At 46.1% G+C, this 19,977-nt stretch overlaps 1 pseudogene; it reads right to left on the reverse strand.

Moving 5' to 3' along the window:
* Window positions 1-1,348: 1,348 nt before the first annotated feature.
* Window positions 1,349-2,442, reverse strand: LOC124705788 (annotated as a pseudogene).
* Between the last annotated feature and the right edge of the window lie 17,535 nt (window positions 2,443-19,977).

Genomic DNA, 19,977 nt, shown 5'->3' on the forward strand with positions numbered 1-19,977 from the left:
GTAGGTATGTATATGTGAAAGGCAACATGCATGCTCATGACGGGCACCGAACTCGCTTGAGGATACAATTAACCGAGTAAGTCCATTTTATGATACCGTCAGACTATTTGTCGGATCTCATATTTTTGCTAGTGACCATGCGAACGCAAGCTATTGACGATGGTCACCGCCACACCACACATGTATACAAAACAAAAGTAGGTAGCCGCGCTATCTTCTATTATCATATGATTATCTATGGGATATTGTAGAAAATAATATGCTTAAAAGTGTCGGCGCTTATTTCTTTTTATATAGTAGGAAATAATAATTAGATTGACATTGGTGATGTACTCCCTATGATGGGTTTTTACTAGCGTTATTTCCTAGCATTATGTTAACCAGACACAACATTCGTTGAGTACTACACTATATATAGCGTTACACCGACGTGTACCTTCAAAACTAACATCAATAATTCAGTCAGCAGAACAACCATGGAAATGCGGTCTCATTGTACCAACATCCAGCATTGAGCGTTCTATACATAGTCACTAGCTCTACCCACCCTGAGTTAAAGTTGGTTTGGACTTTGGAGTAGTCATCATCTCCTGAATATCACAGTAACACTGATAGGACGCAGAGTATCTGTGTAGGCACCTAGCCGAGACTCGTGGATAGCCATATATACCTGGATTTTCATCACGGAACATGCCACAAAGAGCAACTACGTGAAGCCTGCATAGTTGCCTAATCAGGTGACAAGTGACAGCACCAAAGCTGGATGCCTCGAATTTGGACGCTGATGATAGTGCGCCAGATTAGGAAGTCTGCCCAAGGGATCAACGCAGCTCGTAATTCACCATGTGCTGTTGAAACCTGTATATTTTATTTTTAAAACTCGGATCTATCGCTTCCGTCAAGCTGCTTTGAACACATGTTCGAATGGACGGCGGCCGAAACACGCACGGGTGATGCAACATGATGAACAACATGACAAAAGAAGAACCAAGAACGCCGACAAAAGGACAATTGTCACCAGGACAGATGTAATACTGAATATATTTGACGGCAGGATGAGAATGGGGTGTGAAAAAGCCATGCCACTGTCATGGACTCGATCTAAATAAGGAAAGGAGTAAAACTACGCGGTGGATAATAATGCTGTAATCATTTCCAGCCTATGTTTCTTCCTTAACATGTCACACACGACAAGGGACACGATTATTCGACATTACAGCTATAGATTTTCCGAATCGCAGGATCCAGCCAAGCTAGCAAGCTTTTCCCCTGCATCCACGGGGGGGGACGGCGGCGGGTTTCAGCTCAGCTCCGGCCGGACCGGATTCTTGATATTGCCCACGACGGATCACGGGGAGGTGATGTCGTGGATGCTCTTGCGCTTGGTGTCGCCGCGGCTGGCGGCGCTGGCCTGGCGGATGAAGTACTTCTGGGCGTGGCTGGCCACCTGCGTCGGCGTCCTCGTCTTCACCGACCACCGCGAGATGTTCCTCCAGTCGCCGCGCCCGTACCTCTCCAGCCCCTCCAGGAACAGCCTGCCCAAACGAAACGAAAACGAAGAAGAAGAAATGGTCGGTTAACCTAGATCGCATGGTTGGTACAGTAGATCTCGGACATGGCAGGGTGGGCCATGGGGATCTAGAGATTTGACGTGGAAAGATCCGGCGAAGTATCTTGGACCTCGAAGGACGCACCGAAGAAGACCAGGTGAAAAGGACAAGAACGAAAAACCAACAGGGAGTTGAGAATTTGACGGCGCGTACCTGTGCTCCTCCTCGGTCCAGGGCACGCCTCTGCGGCGCTCGTCGCTGCTGCCGCCGCGTCCGCGGAATCGCCCTAGTCCGCTTCCGCTTGCGCCGCCAGCCCCCCGCCGCCGGCCGCTTCCTCCTCGTCCCAGGACGCGGGGGTCTCGACCAGGCCGAGCTCGATGAGTTCGACGTCGGCCACGAGCGCCTGGTAGTGCTCCCAGGCCTCCTGCGCCGTGCGCCCCGGCAGCTGAGCCGCCACGTAGATCCACCGGCTCGGCACGTTCTCCGGGACGTGCACCAGCGCGGTCTCGAACACCTTGTCCTCCGCCTTGGTCCACGGCCTCGGCTGCGGCGGTGGCGGCGGAGGAGGCATCATGATCTGCTGAGGCTGCAGAGGCGGCGGCATCATGATCTGCTGAGGCTGCAGAGGCGGCGGCATCATGATCTGCTGAGGCTGAAGAGGCGGCGGCATCATGATCTGCTGAGGCTGCAGCGGCGGCGGCACCGTCATCTGCTGAGGCTGCAGAGGCGGCGGCACCATCATCTGCTGAGGCAGCGGCGGCGGCGGCATCAGGATCTGCTGAGCCTGAGCCTGAGCCTGAGCCTGAGCCTGAGCCTGAGGCTGAGGCTCCGCCGGCGCCCACGAGGACGAAGCGCCACCCATGCCCATGCCGAAGCCGTAGAAGAAAGCCATTCCGCGTCGGGTCCCTGGAGGGCGCAACAACTTACCGTTTCTAGCCTTGCTTTGCGATTGACTTTGGCCCGAGTTTGGTGGTCTGGGTCGGGAAATGGGCGCCCTTATAAAGGATTTTGGAGCGAGGGTGGCCGGCGGGAGGGCGGGATCCTGTGTGTGCCCCGCGCGCGCACACGTTTTGGGCATGACGGCCCTGCGGTGGCACCGCATCGCGCTACGCGTGTACCGTGTACCGTGCAGCCACCCACAGTGGTGAACGGTGATCTGAAGGTGTAACTATTTTTTACGGAACATACAGGTCCAACTTGTCACGTCTAATATTATTTATAACCGATGCACCTGATTAAGGTTGCAGTTTCCCATATCAACGGAAAAAAGTCACTTTATGTATTAATATGGTGCTAAAATCTACAAATTACAAATTCATATGGGACATAAGCTCAATAGGCCTACGAACAGTGAGCTGAGTTTGGTTGCTCGCATGGGTTTTTTTCCCAATTTTCGTTTTGGCCCGCTAGATGTTGCATAAGGGAAAACGTGGGATGTACCTGTTTTTGCACTTCGATTGGATGCCAACAAAGACACATGAGCACATCATTTTGTCCACATTGTTTGGTTGGCCACAATTCGGGTTTTTAACTGGGCTGATACAACACACTATGTTTGGGAGCCCACATAAGGCCGATATAGTCACCTTGCACCTCTATGTGGTGAGCTTACCATATGCGAGATCAGGGTTTAGTATCTCACATGTGATCACACGTGATTAGAACAACAACAAATACATGATCCACAATACTAGACCGACGATGATGACGTCCTTGAGCCTAATACCTCTGCCACGAGCCGCGATCTTCGGAGCTCCACACGCTTCAGTGCGAGATAGTTCCTAGGTTGTTGCGATAAGAACTCAGAATGAGCTTTTTCTGCATCCTCTATAGTCTTACACCTTTTGTGGAGGTTGTACTTGTAACCCGTCAATTGTGGGTTGCAGTCCTCCCATGACTTGTAAACGCCTGGAACCCTCCCATAGCACACGCCGTACCAAATGTATTTCTACAAGGATAGAACATATGAACTCATAAGGAACGGAGGTAGGCAAATAAAGTTCATAACACAACCTATTCAACATAAGCATGCATGCTCATATAGGCAAAAGCATCGTAAGTTTAATCTACCGGATACGAAGGTGTCATTGTACTATGATCGTACTAATGATCGCACAAGCTACTAAGGTGTCATCCTACCACCATATCAAAAGAGTGTAATCCTACCACCGCAAGTTGACCATCATGTGAGGGGTTAGTACATACCACATCACATATCATGCATGTCTTCGCATAAGTTTTCGTCAAGTCCTAGCTACTTTAAAATGTATGACCAACATAGTCAGCATCATCATCCTGCATGCATCACCACCACCACATCACCAGAGAGCACTACACATAGTAGTGCTTGTCCAGGAAGGTCCTAAGACAGAGCTCCATGTGGTCCTCTACCATCTGAACAAAGCCATTGCAGTGTGCCATGTTGTAGAAGAGGTGGCCCAGAACCACCATCAGAACCTCTGGGGTGAAACCACCGGCTTCCATGACGTCGAAGTAGAGGCCTAGGTGCAGATCAAAAGGGGAAGCATTGGTCATGGCGACCTCCATTGCTTTCATGGACTTGCTCATGCATGTAATGTGGACCATGTTGTCCTCTCCGAAGACTGACATCTTCCTCCTCCTACGTGGATCAGCAAAAGCAAGACTAGTAGCAACACTTGGTGAAGGAACCTGACCATAGTCGTCTTCGACAACGACGATCTCAGAGTACCTAGGTGTCTATATACTCAAGGCAATGTGTACCAAGAAGCTCACTAGAGCCCATGACATACCTGCATTTGGAAAGGCGAAATGAGAAGATCTGCTGCATGCATGTGGCTGTAGTTGCCATCTTGTTCAAGTGCTCGATGTCCTTAGGGTGTTCCTAAGGCAAGGGAGTTAGACTTTGTTAGTTGTGCCAGGTTAAAAAAAAAAGGAAATTGTGGCAGGTTATGAACCGGTGAAAAGTGTTAGTACCGAGACATCGCCTCTGTAGTGCTCTTCCTCCATGATAATACTATGAGTGTCCTCATCCCAGGTGGCATCGCTCAGGTCTCTCATCTTGGAGACATGGGACCACCTGGATCTCGACTTACGCATGTGGTTGTACACCTTCTATGGGGATCCCTCCAACCATCATTACTCAAACACCTTCTTCCCAACGTGGACCTCCTTGAACCCTTTTTATATCCTCATGCCACTCTTGATGATGTCACACATCATGTTGAGGGTGATAGTGGACATGAATGGAGGCCACTTCATATTGTCCTTCACCCCCTTCAAGCCTCATGTGATGTGGGATTTACCTGCCTTGATCGCCTTCCTCCCAGCAAGCATGCATGGTAGCATCAAGATTCTCATCAAGGTCCACTACAATAGAATGCATTCCCTACGCTGATATGATCTATATATGCATCCCATGGATAACTGAGCATTGGCAGCGGGCTGTCCAAGTTCTCAGGAAAAAAGGAGGGAAAGTCATCGGTATCAAGTAGGGCCTGGGTGAAGACATCGTGGGTATATACCTACATTGGGGACAGTTTGAACTACAACATTGTAATGGACAAGAAGAACTACTACATCATTGATAAGAACTGCAGAAAGTAGAAGGCTACACATGAGCAAGATGTAATGTATATCTACAACAATGGCATACATAATCGACATATATACCTTGACATGAGAAATATTTTAGCAACTGACATAGGTATGCCTACAGGGCATGTCGAATAAGTACCCCTAGTCCATAGGAAAGTAGGAAGCCCATGGACTCAAAGCTTTGGAGGCCCAGAAGAGTGGAGATCCTCAAATTAGGAAGCTAGAGTTATTATAGAAAACTTGTATCAATATAGGGAAAGGGCCAACGCGGCCCGATACTTTCTAACTTGTACGACACAGAAAAGCCTCGGTTTCACCTCCTATATAAAGGGGAAGCCGAGGGTGAAAGAAAGGACCGAAACATTGTAACCCTAGCCACCTTTGTTTGGCTGAACCTTCGATATATACTTGCCCTCTACTTCTTACGAACCCTAAGTCTACAATACATAGGCATTGACGAGTTAATCCCTCGTCAATTGGCGCCATTCGTGTGGATTGGAGGTTGCAAGGTTATGATCTCGATGGCATCGTCAACATCATCATCGACAGCGAGTAATGCGATGGAAGGAGGTAAACGACTCCAACCTGATCTCGTCGATTTTGTTCCTCACCCTCCCGCCCATTTGCAGGCATATGCCAATCTGGAGGAGTCAACAGAGATGACGTTTGGGAGCTTTCGCTTCCTCGTCGGGAAAGAATGATCGCACCACTTTTTGGCACCGGTTTATTCGAGACCGTTGGCGGTTGAGCCCAATTACACGGGATCATCAACATCGTCCGTTGAGTCAGGTGACGAAGAAGTTTTGCCGCCACGCTTCACCAAGCCTGCCGACGGCGGAATACTCGCCGATCTATTCGGTGATATGACTTTCCGGTCGGTCACGGAAACCGATCTATCTCAAGACAGCGACTCGGAAAGCTTCACCAACTTCAACTTCACCAACACCACCAACTCCACTACTATCAGGGAGGTCTTCGCCGACCTATACGGCGATGTTACCTATCCTGAGTTCGATGAAAGCACAACTGCGACATATCACCAAATTTATGTAATCACGGGAGCAGGCCATGAAACTGACGAAGAATCTGAGGCTTTCGACGATCTGGGCAACCCTTACGTCGATTCCACAGATCTTAGGCATGGAACAGGAAGCAAGTATATTGGAGCTGAACCACGAGAAAAAGTGCAGCTGTCACAGGAAGCATGGGACAGAGCTAGAAGAGCTATAAATGGCACGGAACCGATGACTACACAAGCTTCGGCAGCAGCGCTACAAGCATATCAATATAAACTTACTCGTTCCAGACACGAGTTGGAAAAACTGCAGCAGAAACTCGACGAAAGAAGGGCTGCAGCAGACGCTTCCAGCGAGCACAGAGCTAACTTGAATCAGCACCCGAGAAACTCAGCATATAATCAGAGAGATAGCCGCGGAAGGTCTCGGTTGGCAGGCATACCCGAAGCTGAGCAAGATAATCTGATCCAAAACCTTGACATGTCCTTCATGTCGATAGATACGAGAGGACATATAATCCCGAAAATGCCAGAGGCAGGATACATGGCAACACACGCATATCTGATGTCATCTAGACCACCTCAATGACACCCTCGGTCATCGTTGTATCAAATGGCTATGACAGGAGTCGGTGTCATGGGTGTGGCAATAGCAGGAAGAGAAATAGTACAACAACCCGAAAGTGGTCCACGCCAAAATAGTCCAAGAAAAAATAGACCCTGGCGCACCGTGGCGGCAACTCGAGATGGTCCAAGAGAAGGCGATGCGAGAAACACCACAACTCAAGATCGAGTTACAGAGCACAAGAGGAAAGAGGTCAAGAAAATAGAACCCGAGAAAGTCGCCAGGCAGCAGAGGATAATGATGGCGTGTAGATGACACGTCCGTTGGGAACCCCAAGAGGAAGGTGTGATGCGCACAGCAGCAAGTTTTCCCTCAGTAAGAAACCAAGGTTATCGAACCAGTAGGAGCCAAGAAGCACGTTGAAGGTTGATGGCGGCGGAGTGTAGTGCGGCGCAACACCAGGCATTCCGGCGCCAACGTGTAACCTGCACAACGCAATCACAGAACTTTGCCCCAACGTAACAGTGAGGTTGTCAATCTCACCGGCTTGCTGAAAACAAAGGATTAGATGTATAGTGTGGATGATGATGATTGTTTGCGAAGAACAGTAAAGAACAATTGCAGTAGATTGTATTTCAGATGTAAAGAATAGGACCGGGGTCCACAGTTCACTAGTGGTGTCTCTCCCATAAGATAAACGAGATGTTGGGTGAACAAATTACGAGTTGGGCAATTGACAAATAAAGAGGGCATAACAATGCACATACATATATCATGATGAGTACTATGAGATTTAATCAGGGCATTACGACAAAGTACATAGACCGCTATCCAACATGCATCTATGCCTAAAAAGTCCACCTTCGAGTTATCATCCGAACCCCCTCCAGTATTAAGTTGCAAACAACGGACAATTGCATTAAGTATGGTGCGTAATGTAATCAACACAAATATCCTTAGACAAAGCATCGATGTTTTATCCCTAGTAGCAACGAGCACATCCACAACCTTAGAACTTTACATCACTGTCCCAGATTTAATGGAGGCATGAACCCACTATCGAGCATAAATACTCCCTCTTGGAGTCACAAGTATCAACTTGGCCGAGCCTCTACTAGCAACGGAGAGCATGCAAGAACATAAATAACATATATGATAGATTGATAATCAACTTGACATAGTATTCAATATTCATCGGATCCCAACAAACACAACATGTAGCATTACAAATAGATGATCTTGATCATGATAGGCAGCTCACAAGATCTAACATGATAGCACAATGAGGAGAAGACAACCATCTAGCTACTGCTATGGACCCATAGTCCCGGGGTGGACTACTCACACATCGATCCGGAGGCGATCATGGCGATGAAGAGACCTCCGGGAGATGATTCCCCTCTCCGGCAGGGTGCCAGAGGCGATCTCCTGAATCCCCCGAGATGGGATTGGCGGCGGTGGCGTCTCTGGAAATTTTTCCGTATCGTGGCTCTCGGTACTGGGGATTCGCGACGAAGGCTTTAAGTAGGCGGAAGGGCAGGTCAGGAGGCGTCACAAGGGGCCCACACGCTAGGGCGGCGCGGCCCCAGCCTTGGCCGCGTGGCTCTAGTGTGTCGCTACCTCGTGGCCCCACTTCGTTTCCTCTTCGGACTTCTGGAAGCTTCGTGGAAAAATAGGACCCTGGGCGTTGATTTCATCCAATTTCGAGAATATTTCCTTACTAGGATTTCTGAAACCAAAAACAGCAGAAAACAGCAATCGGCTCTTCGGCATCTCGTCAATAGGTTAGTGCCGGAAAATGCATAATAATGACATATAATGTGTATAAAACATGTGAGTATCATCATAAAAGTAGCATGGAACATAAGAAATTATAGATACGTTTGGGACGTATCAGATAACGATGAAGACGTGTGTGGACTCCCTTGCTTTACTTGAAGGGTTCGCAAAACTCAAGTACCCACTAGCTTCAAACTACCCGACAATTATAAAAAGTTCTACGGACTTCAACATCCGGAGGACTGGTTGGTCGACTATCTGGAAATAGTGAAACTGATGGGCGACACGAGAGCGACAACTATGCAAAGCATCCAAGTCCACCTCACAGAGCCGCAAGATCTTGGATGAGGAAGTTTCCAGAAGGATCTATAGATAGCTGGGAAACCTTTGAGGACCTGTTCGTGAAGAAATTTTGGTCCACTTGCAAAAAACTAGCGTCAATAGAGCAGTTAAGGACATGTAAGCAAAAACCAAACGAGTCGATCAGACTGTATATCCAGCGGTGGAGTATCATCAAAAATTCGGCTGAGCACGTGTCTGATGAAAGGGCAATCGATGCATTTATCGCGGGCATCCGTAGAAGGGATCTCATCAAAGAATTGGGAAGCTCCAACCCAAGAACGGTAGCAAATAGGTGGGTTGATGGTGAAGATGCTGTCCACAATATACGACAGCAATCACCCGAGGAAGATCGCAATATAAACAACAACCAGCACATGCGACGTTTCCGCAACTTCGCGGAATACGACGGACCCGACCAAGTATCGGCTGGCTTCTGAGGTAACAATGGTGGAAACCATCGCGATGATTATCACAGGAGCAATGAGCAACGAAGTGATAATAGAGATGTACCATGTTCCAGCAGACAAAACAGTCGACCCAGGTTTCCGCGGCCATACAATGTGCAACCCGAAGAACTTTTGAACGGGCCGTGCCAAAAGCACTTCTACACCGACTCTGACGGAAGAAGACAGTCGGGTCACCTTCAGAAAGACTATTGGACATTTCAAACTTTGCAAAGAGCAACAGAGAGCAAGCAGGCAGAGGCAATAAGAAGAGGATACACACAAGGGCCAAGGAGTGAGGTGCATGTACCATTGCCATCACCACCCACAATCACCAGCGCGAACCAGCATCAGTTGCAAATTGCAGGTCCTCCAAACACCAATGATGATTTCACCCATACAAGGGGAGCAGTGTTGATGATCCAGAAGGGCAGATTGTCGAATAGGTCACAGAAGCTGATCTCGCGACAAGTAAACATGGCAGTGTTGGCACCCCCACCAACCATCGAGTATCTAAATTGGTCAGGTCAACCGATAGGATTCACCGTAGAAGATCATCCGCCACAGGTGTCGCGGCCAGGACACTCAGCAATGGTGATACCAGCAGTTGTTGAAGGATATGATGTCTCTCGCATATTCATCAATGGAGGAAGCACCATAAATCTCATTTATGCAGATACGTTAAGGAAGATGAACATCTCACTGGCTAACCTGGCGCCAACAGACACACATTTTCATGGCATCATGATACATCTCAAACGTATCTATAATTTTTGATGCTCCATGCTTGTTTTACACCAATTTGTATATGTTTTGATCATGCTTCGTTGCACTTTTATACATTTTCCGGCATTAACCTATTAACAAGATACCACAGTGCTTGTTCTCTATTTTCTGAAGTTTTATATTTCAGAAAAGTTGTACAGGAAATATACTCGAAATTGGATGAAACAAAAGCCAAAGTCAATATTCTCGAAACGAAGATACAGTCCAGATGGGTGATGTCTACGTGTGCTTCTATCCTTGTAGACAGTGTTGGGCCTTCAAGAGCAGAGGTTTGTAGAACAGCAGCAAGTTTCCCTTAAGTGAATCACCCAAGGTTTATCGAACTCAGGGAGGTAGAGGTCAAACATATCCCTCTCAAGCAACCCTGCAATTAAGATACAAGACACCTAATACACTTGTCAGATGTATAGGTGCACTAGTTCGGCGAAGAGATAGTGAAATGCAAGTAATATGGATGATTATAAGTAGTAATTGCAATCTGAAATAAAAATGGCAGCAAGCGAACATGTAGCAGAACTTGTTGGAAACGGTGTTTCAATGCTTAGAAACAAGGCCTAGGGATCATACTTTCACTAGTGGACACTCTCAACAATGATCACATAATTGAATAAATAAATGCTACTCTCAAAAACTCTCTTGTTGGATAACAAACACCATTCATTATGTAGGGCTGCAAAAGCACACCTCAAGCCGGAGTAAACAAGCTCGAAAACGTCATAAAGGAATCACACACGATGCGCACACTGTCACCATCACACCGTGGAGAGTGACTCCGGAGTTCATATTAAAGTAACCTCTAAAGTGCATAATAGACAAGAGTAACTTCTACATATTCAACTAGATTACAAAGCTCATGATCACATAAAGATCACACCATGGGAGAGAGAGATGAACCACATAGCTACCGGTAGAGCCCTCAGCCTCGGGGGAGAACTACTCCCTCCTCATCATGGGAGGCATCAACGGCGATGAAGATGGCGATGGAGTCGATGGAGATGGATTCCGGGGGCACTTCCCCGTCCCGACGGCGTGCCGGAACAGAGACTTCTGTCCCCCGAACTTGGCTTCGCGATGGCGGCGGCTACGTAACTTTTTGTGGAGATAGACCGGGGCTCCTAGGGTTTTTACTTCTGGGAGAATATATAGGCGGAAAGGCGGCCTCGGAGGGGCCCCAGGGTGCCCACACCACATGGTGGCGCGGCCAGGGGTGGGCCCGCGCCATGGCATGGTGTGGGGGCCCCTTGGCCCCCCTCTGGCCCTTCTCGCGGCTCTCGCGGGTCCGTCTCGGCAAAATATTGACTTCTGTCTTCGTGGGGTCCAATTCCGAGAATATTTCCTGTGTAGAATTTCTGAAACCAAAAACAGCGGAAAATAGGAACTGGCACTTCGGCATCTTGTTAATAGGTTAGTCCCGGAAAATGCATAAAAATGACATAAAGTGTATATAAAACATGTAGCAATTGGTATAATATAAGCATGGAACATCAGAAATTATAGATACGTTGGAGACGTATCAAGCATCCCCAAGCTTAGTTCCTACTCGCCCTCGAGTAGGTAAACGATAAAAAGAATAATTTCTGAAGTGACATGCTACCAACATTATCTTGATCAATACTATTGTAAAGCATATTAGATGAGTGAAGTGACTCAAAGCAATGGTCTATAGTTTGCTAACAAAAAGATAATGACTAAACAACTGAATCATATAGCAAAAACTTTTCATGAATAGTACTTTCAAGACAAGCATCAAAAAGTCTTGCATAAGAGTTAACTCATAAAGCAATAGATTCTTAATAAAAGGTTTTGAAGCAACACAAAGGAAGATTTAAGTTTCAGCAATTGCTTTCAACTTTCAACATACATATCTCATGGATAATTGTCAACACAAAGTAATATAATAAGTGCAATAAGTAAGCATGTAAGAATCAGTGCACACAGTTGACACAAGTGTTTGCTTCTAAGATAGAAAGAATTAGGTAAACTGACTCAACATAAAGTAAAAGAAAGGCCCTTCGCAGAGGGAAGCAGGGATTAAATCATGTGCTAGAGCTTTTCAAGTTTTGAAATCATGTAGAGAGCATAAAAATAAAGTTTTGAAAGGTGTTTGTTGTTGTCAACGAATGGTAGTGGGCACTCTAACCCCCTGGTCAAACAGACTTTCAAGGAGCGGCTCCCATGAAGGACGTTATCTCTACCAGCAAGGTAGATCATCCCTCTTCTCTTTTGTTTACACATGTATTTTAGTTTTATTTATAGATGACACTCCTCCCAACCTTTTGCTTTCACAAACCATGGCTAACCGAATCCTCGGGTGCCTTCCAACATTTCGCATACCATGGAGGAGTGTCTATTGCAAAATTAAGTTGCTTACTGATAAATCAGGGCAAAACATGTGAAGAGAATTATTAATGAAAGTTAATTAATTGGGACTGGGCACCCCGTTGCCAGCTCTTTTTGCAAAATTATTGGATAAGCGGATGTGCCACTAGCCCATTGGTGAAAGTCTACCCAACAAAATTGAAAGATAAAACACCACATACTTCCTCATGAGCTATAAAACATTGACACAAATAAGGAGTAATAAAGTTTTGAATTGTTTAAAGGTAGCACATGAAGTATTTACTTGGAATGGCAGAAAAATACCACATAGTAGGTAGTTATGGTGGACACAAATGGCATAGGTTTTGGCTCAAGGTTTTGGATGCACGAGAAGCATTCCCTCTCAGTACAAGGCTTTGGCTAGCAAGGTTGTTTGAAGCAAACACAAGTATAAACCGGTACATCAAAACTTACATAAGAACATATTGCAAGCATTATAAGACTCTACACTTTCTTCCTTGTTGCTCAAACACTTTTACCAGAAAATATCTAGACCTTAGAGAGACCAATCATGCAAACCAAATTTCAACAAGCTCTACGGTAGTTCTCCACTAATAGGTTTAAACTACATGATGCAAGAGCTTAAACATGATCTACTTGAGAGCTCAAAACAATTGCCAAGTATCAAATTATTTAAGACAATATACCAATTACCACATGAAGCATTTTCTGTTTCCAACCAAATAGCAATAAGTGCAACGGCTTTCAGCTTTTGCCATGAACATTAAAAGTAAAACGAAGAACACCAGTGTTCAAATGAAAAAGCGGAGCGTGTCTCTCTCCCACACAAGCATGTTAGGATCCGATTTATTCAGAGAATGAAAATAAAAAAATGAGAATAAAAGCACATAGACGCTCCAAGTAAAGCACATAAGATGTGACAGAATTAAAATATAGTTTCACTAGAGGTGACCTGATAAGTTGTTGATGAAGAAGGGGATGCCTTGGGCATCCCCAAGCTTAGACACTTGAGTCTTCTTGAAATATGCAGGGATGAACCACGGGGGCATCCCCAAGCTTAGACTTTTCACTCTTCTTGATCATATTATATCATCCTCCTCTCCTGATCCTTGAAAACTTCCTTCACACCAAACTCAAAACAATCTCATTAGAGGGTTAGTGCATAATAAAAAATTCACATGTTCAGAAAGGACACAATCATTCCCAACAAAGAAACCCACTCAAACACAGTAAAAGAGGCAATGCGAAATAAAAGGCAGTCAAAACAGAACAGTCCGTAAAGACGAATTATTTCGAGGCACTTAACATGCTCAGATGGAAAAGCTCCAATTGAATGAAAGTTGTGTACATATCTGAGGATTACTCATGAATTTTTTCAGAATTTTTATATTCTTCTACAGAGAGAAAAACTCAAATTCGTGACAGCAAAATATCTGTTTCTGCGCAGAAATCCAAATCTAGTATCAACCTTCTATCAAAGACTTTGCTTGGCACAACAATGCAAGAAAATAAAGATAAAAAGGTATTGCTACAGTAGTAACAAGCACCTTGACTCAAATATAAAACAAAAATTGCATAAATAAAATAATGGGTTGTCTCCCATAAGCGCTTTTCTTTAACGCCTTTTAGCTAGGCATAGTGATTTTTATGATGCTCACATAAAGATGAGATGAGAGTTGAAAAGAGAGCATCAAGAATCATATATAAAACCTGTTTAAATCTAACACTCTTCCTATGCATAGGATCCTTGTAAGAAAACAAGTCAATGAAGAACAAAGTGAGTAGCATAGGAAGACAAAACAAGTGTAACTTCAAAAATTTCAACACAAGGAGAGGAGACTTAATATTATTCTGATATATGAAATCGTGTCTCCCTCTCTCATAAGGACCAGTAGGTCTTAAAGTACCCAGAAAATAAAATCAAATCAAGAGAAAGCTCAAAACATTCATCATAAAGAGAAGAAATTTAGTAACATGAAGATTTCTATACCCATACTTTCCTCTCTCAAAATAATTTTCAGTGGCATCATGAATAAACTCAACAATATAGCTATCACATAAAGCATTCTTATCATGATCCACATGCATAAAAGTATCATTACTCTCCACATAAGCATAATCAATTTTATTAGTAATAATGGGAGTAAAACTATCACATCCATCATTGTAATCATCATAAATTGGAGGCATAGAATAATCATAATGAACTTTATCCTCCATAGTAGGTGGCACCAAAATACCACTATCATTATATCATCATAAATGGGAGGCAAATTATCATCAAAGAAAATTTTCTCCTCAAAACTTGGGGGACTAAAAATATCACAACCAGCTTCCCCAAGCTTAGACTTTTCCATAGCATTAAAAATAATAGTGTTCAAAGAATTCATGCTAAAAACATTGCTACAACTATTTTGCAAACAAAGTTCCATGGGTTTTTTAATTCTCTCTTCAAACACATCATGTCCTAATTCAAGATAAAGTTCATAAAGATCTCTAATTTTGTTGTTGTTTTCCATTAAGCCTAACTAGTGAAAATAAAAACAAGAAACAAAAAGATATAATTGCAGAATCTAAAGGAAATAGCTTCGAGCACTCACACACCAGCAACAGTGCTAGGAAATAGCTTAGTAGTCGGAGGATGTGAATACCTTTTACCTTACCTCCCTGGCAATGGTGCCAGAAAATAGCTTGATGTCTACGTGTGCTTCTGTCCTTGTAGACAGTGCTGGGCCTCCAAGAGCAGAGGTTTGTAGAACAGCAGCAAGTTTCCCTTAAGTGAATCACCCAAGGTTTATCGAACTCAGGGAGGTAGAGGTCAAAGATATCCCTCTTAAGCAACCCTGCAATTAAGATACAAGAAGTCTCTTGTGTCCCCAACACACCTAATACACTTGTCGGATGTATAGGTGCACTAGTTCGGCGAAGAGATAGTGAAATACAAGTAATATGGATGATTATAAGTAGTAATTGCAATCTGAAATAAAAATGGCAGCAAGCGAACATGTAGCAGAACTTGTTGAATACGGTGTTTCAATGCTTAGAAACAACGCCTAGGGATCATACTTTCACTAGTGGACACTCTCAACAATGATCACACAATTGAATAAATAAATGCTACTCTCAAACACTCTCATGTTGTATAACAAACACCATTCATTATGTAGGGCTGCAAAAGCACACCTCAAGCCGGAGTAAACAAGCTCGAAAACGTCATAAAGGAATCACACATGTTGCGCACACTATCACCATCACACCGTGGAGAGTGACTCCGAAGTTCATATTAAAGTAACCTCTAGAGTGCATAATAGACAAGAGTAACATCTACATATTCAACTAGATTACAAAGCTCATGATCACATAAAGATCACACCATGGGAGAGAGAGATGAACCACATAGCTACCGGTAGAGCCCTCAGCCTCGAGGGAAAACTACTCCCTCCTCATCATGGGAGGCAGCAACGGCGATGAAGATGGCGATGGAGTCGATGGAGATGGATTCCGGGGGCACTTCCCCGTCCCGGCGGCGTGCCGGAACAGAGACTTCTGTCCCCCGAACTTGGCTTCGCGATGGCGGCGGCTACGTAACTTTTTGTGGAGGAAGACCGGGGCACCTAGGGTTTTTACTTCTGGGAGAATATATAGGCGGAATGGCGGCCTCGGAGGGGCCCCAGGGTTCCCACACCACATGGTGGCGCGGCCAGGGGTGGGCCCGCGCCATGGCATGGTGTGGGGGCCCCTTGGCCCCCCTCTGGCCCTTCTCTGGCTCTCTAGGTCCGTCTCGGCAAAATATTGACTTCTGTCTTCGCGGGGTCCAATTCCGAGAATATTTCCTGTGTAGAATTTACGAAACCAAAAACAGCGAGAAAACGTGAAGCGGCACTTCGGCATCTTGTTAATAGGTTAGTCCCGGAAAATGCATAAAAATGATATAAAGTGTATATAAAACATGTAGCAATTGGTATAATATAAGCATGGAACATCAGAAATTATAGATACGTTGGAGACGTATCAAGGGGGGTCGAAGAGAGGCAACAGGGCGGCCACGCCATCCCTAGGCACGGCCTAGCCATGGCCCGCGCCTAGGGGTGGTGTGGGCCCCCCTGGCCTCCACCGATATCGCTCCTCCGCCTTTTTATTCATGATCTCAGGAAAAACCTAAACACCCGAGCCTCCATCCACGAAAAGTTCTGTCACGGCCGCCATTGCAGACCCTAGCTCGGGAGGGTTCTGTAGCTCTTCCTGGCACCCTACCGGAGGGGGAAATCATCGCCGGAGGCATCTACATCGCCATGCCTGCCTCCGAAGTGATGCGTGAGTAGTTCATCCCTGGACTATGGGTCCATAGCATTAGCTAGATGGTTGTCTTCTCCAATTTGTGCCTCATGTGTAGATCTTGTGATCTTCCCTACGTGATCAAGATCATCCTTATGTAATGCTACATGTTGTGTTCGCTGGGATCCGATGAATACTGAATACTATGTTGAGATCGATTATATATTCTTGTCATCTGGTATTTGTGATCTTGCATTCTCTCCGTTGCTAGTAGATACTCTGGCCATGTAGATGCTTGTGACTCCAAGAGGGGGTATTTATGCTCGATAGTAGGTTCATGCCTCTAGTTTTCTGGAAGACTGACAATGACTTCTAAGATTGTAGATGTGATGTTGCTACCAGGGAGAAAACAACAATGTTTTATACGAGGGTAATTCTATTTTTTAATTTACACACATTGCTGAATGCGATAATTTGTTGCTCGCAATTTAATACTGGAAGGGGTTCGGACGATAACCGGGTGGATTATTAGTCATAGACGCGGTTGGATTACGGTCTGTGTATTATGTTGTAATGTGTTGTGGCTATACTTCATGGGTGTACCATCGACAGTGCCTAGATCCGGCAAGCCCGGGTGGCCCGTAGACGGTGATGGTGGCGTATGGCCCATCGGGCGGCCCAGTTGCTGTAGATCAAGATGGATGAAGTCGGATCCACCTACCGAACAAGGAGCTAGATCCACCTACTGACTCTGGAAGTCGGATCCGGCTTGGGTGTATAAGGAAAGGCGGATCCTTGACGTGCACGGCAATGTAAAATTCCGTAGTTAGGTGACTTGTATTCCGGCAAGGATGCTCCGTGTAAACCCTAGATCCTGGCGCCTTTATAAGCTGGATCTTGGGAGCCCTAGAGGCACAACCACAACTCATTGTAACAACGCGAAAGTGCGATAATTCCAGACAAGCAGCAGTAGGCCCTGTCATCGCGCAGGTGTTCTGAAGCTAGGTAAATCGCGTACCACCATCCCGAGGACTCTCCGCCTGATGGCCCCTACTTCTTCACCCCCTCGTGAGGATCCCTCCTCCTAGGTAACGTTGAATAGGCAATGACAGTTGGCGCCCACCGTGGGTCCAGCGGCGTATGGAGGCCGGAACCGGGAGGGTTCCGCCATGGGAAGCTACGACGACTCCATCGCTGTGGGCCGTGTCCTTTACGCCGGGAATTTTCCGATCGTCCCTCAGGACGAGTGCTGGATTCCGACTAAGACTGACCCCATCAAGATCTCCATCATACCAATCGGTGGCATCTACATCTTCATCGGCGAGACCATCGATTACGACAGAAATGCCCTGGTAAGTCACGCTGACGCGACCGCCGCTGAGCAGGACGCAGTCGCGAAGATCTGATCTGAGACGCAGGAACTTCCTAAGGAAGATTCCGCCTTAGATCTAGAAATTTCAAAACCTACCCAATCCGCCCCTGAACAAGAAATTATGGTGGAAGACCAATGCAGATCCGCCTGGATCTCCCAAGTGTTATAAAATCAAAGGTGTCACTTCATACACTTCCTCGCACATGCCGCAGGAACCGCCCCTCCTCAGGATGGAGCTGGACCCATGCATATTGAGGCTACCGGAGACAGCGATGCTCTGGATCGGCAAGAGGATGTCGGAGACAAAGAAGAATCAATCCTTGGTAACCTAAGCTCAATCTCTAACGATGTTTCATCCATGGACACAGAAGAATACAACCGTACGAAGGAGTTGGAGGATGAGGAGAAAGATGAGGCAGAATCCGCCCCACCAAAGGAGGTCCTCGTGACCTTAACTGGGCTAGTGCCCGGAACTGACACAGAAGCGACTCCGACCAACGCTGGAATTCCAGCCCCGTCCAATTCGAAGACTCCGCAACGGATGCGTTATCGCATTGTGCCGGATCCTGGAGAAGGATGTGTCCTCCAACACGGGGAAGATATGTCCATTGAAGAGCTCGCCAGGCAAGCAGACCAAGGTGCTATTGCGAACTCGGAAATCCCGACCAAGCCAATAATTTCGAAGAAGCCGCAGACCCGGAAGCTCTAGAAGCTAAAAGGAAGGAACTATTGGCTGCCGCTGAAAGATTTGCCAACACCGCAGTAGTAATGCTAGAGGAAAGGCAAGATGCAGTGGAAGTGTTGGCCCAGGTCGAAGAGAAAGAACACACAACGGTAGAATACCTAGAGAAGGCCAAAGCACTCCAAGAACGGTGGGAAACCCTCATAGGTGACGCTGATACGTCCCAAACGTATCTATAATTTCTTATGTTCCATGCTACTTTTATGATGATACTCACATGTTTTATACATACTTTATGTCATTATTATGCATTTTCCGGCACTAACCTATTGACGAGATGCCGAAGAGCCGATTGCTTGTTTTCTGCTGTTTTTGGTTTCAGAAATCCTACAAAGGAAATATTCTCGGAATTGGACGAAATCAACGCCCAGGGTCTTATTTTTCCACGAAGCTTCGAGAAGACCGAAAGGGTTACGAAGTGGGGCGACGAGGCACCGCCACCATAGGGCCGCGCGGCCAGAGGGGGGCCCGCGCCTCCCTATGGTGTGGGCCCCTCGCGCCGTCTCCAACCCTACCCTTTCGCCTACTTAAAGCCTTCGTCACGAAAACCCCAGTACCGAGAGCCACGATACGAGAAAACATACTGAGACGCCACCGCCGCCAATCCCATCTCGGGGGATTCAGGAGATCCCCTCCGGCACCCTGCCGGAGAGGGGAATCATCTCCCGGAGGAATCTTCATCACCATGATCGCCTCCGGATTGATGTGTGAGTAGTTCACCCCTGGACTATGGGTCCATAGCAGTAGCTAGATGGTTGTCTTCTCCTCATTGTGCTATCATGTTAGATCTTGTGAGCTGCCTATCATGATCAAGATCATCTATTTGTAATGCTACATGTTGTGTTTGTTGGGATCCGATGAATATGGAATACTATGTCAAGTTGATTATCAATCTATCATATATGTTGTTTATGTTCTTGCATGCTCTCCGTTGCTAGTAGAGGCTCGGCCAAGTTGATACTTGTAACTCCAAGAGGGAGTATTTATGCTCGATAGTGGGTTCATGCCTCCATTGATTCCGGGATAGTGACAGAAAGTTCTAAGGTTGTGGATGTGCTTGTTGCCACTAGGGATAAAACATCAATGCTTTGTCTAAGGATATTTGTGTTGATTACATTACGCACCATACTTAATGCAATTGTCTATTGTTTGCAACTTAATACTGGAAGGGGTTCAGATGATAGCCTGAAGG

This window comes from Lolium rigidum, chromosome 4 (genome assembly GCF_022539505.1).
Source record: "Lolium rigidum isolate FL_2022 chromosome 4, APGP_CSIRO_Lrig_0.1, whole genome shotgun sequence".
Taxonomy (NCBI): Eukaryota; Viridiplantae; Streptophyta; class Magnoliopsida; order Poales; family Poaceae; genus Lolium; species Lolium rigidum.